The sequence below is a fragment of the Hipposideros armiger genome, unplaced genomic scaffold (genome assembly GCF_001890085.2).
Source record: "Hipposideros armiger isolate ML-2016 unplaced genomic scaffold, ASM189008v1 scaffold_6377, whole genome shotgun sequence".
Classification (NCBI taxonomy): domain Eukaryota; kingdom Metazoa; phylum Chordata; class Mammalia; order Chiroptera; family Hipposideridae; genus Hipposideros; species Hipposideros armiger.
In genome coordinates, this window is record NW_017737376.1 from 1 (window position 1) to 1,200 (window position 1,200).

The 1,200-nt window shown below is 53.8% G+C and overlaps 1 pseudogene; it reads right to left on the reverse strand.

Annotated features, from left to right (window-relative positions):
* Window positions 1-21: 21 nt before the first annotated feature.
* LOC109378891 (aldehyde dehydrogenase, dimeric NADP-preferring pseudogene) lies at window positions 22-1,187 on the reverse strand (annotated as a pseudogene).
* Between the last annotated feature and the right edge of the window lie 13 nt (window positions 1,188-1,200).

Below are 1,200 nucleotides of genomic sequence, written 5' to 3' on the forward strand. Positions count from 1 at the left end.
TAGCCTCTCTTCAAGACGGACTTCTTGTGGGTGAAGGTCTCGAAGGTGTAATCGCCGTGGTAGGCCCCCATGCCGCTGTGGCCGACGCCTCCGAAGGGAAGATTGTGATTTGCAGCATGGTGAAGGGTATCATTTACCGTGACGCCACCAGCTGACACGTTACGTAGGATATCCTCGACGTCCTTATCTTTGTTGCTGAAGATGTACATGGACAGAGGCTTTTCTCTGTCATTAACAAAGTCGATGACATCATTGTGGCCATTGACGTTGAGGATGGGAAGGATTGGCCCAAAGATTTCCTCCTGCATGACCTTGCTGTCGGGGGCCACGTCAGTAAGGATGGTTGGCTCGATCCACTTGTCTGCCTTGTCAACTTTGCCACCCACGACAACAGTTCCGTCCTTCAGGTAACCAGCGAGACGATCGACGTGTCTTTCAGCAACAATTCGGCAGAGATCAGGGGACTGTGAAGGGTTGTCGCCATACCATTCCTTGAGGACTTCCTTGGCCTTCTGGACGAAGTTGTCCTGAACGCTCTTGTCGCAGAGAATGTAATCGGGGGCAATGCAGGTCTGGCCCAAGTTGAACATCTTGCCCCACAGGATGCGACGGACGGCGATGTCCAAGTCGGCTGTGCTGTCTACGTAGCAGGGGCTCTTTCCTCCAAGTTCGAGGGTGGTTGGTGTAAGGTACTTGTTGGCAGCGTCTCTGACGATTCTACCCACTCCGGTAGAGCCTGTGTAGAAGATGTAGTCGAACCTTTCCTTCAGGAGTTCGGTGGTCTCTGGGATGCCTCCGCACACGACTGGGAAGCAGTCATTGTCAAGGTATTTTGGGACGAGAGTCTCGATGACCTTAGCTGTGGCAGGGGAGACTTCTGAAGGCTTCATTACAACAGCGTTACCACATGCAATGGCACCTGCCGCTGGAATGAGGGTGAGCTGAGCAGGGTAGTTCCAGGCGCCCATAACGAGAACCACTCCGTAAGGGTCGGAGTAGATGTAACTTTTGTCCTCAGGGACGATTGATGGTACTTCCTTCGTCTTGACCCAGTCGTCCAGGCGGCTGAGGATGTAGTCTAGGTCCTTCAGCATGAAGTCGGTCTCGAAGATGACCGCCTCGAGGTGGGGCTTCCTGAGGTCGGACTTGAGGGCTTCGAGGAACATCTGCTCGTTCTCGACGTACATCTTCCTGAGCTGG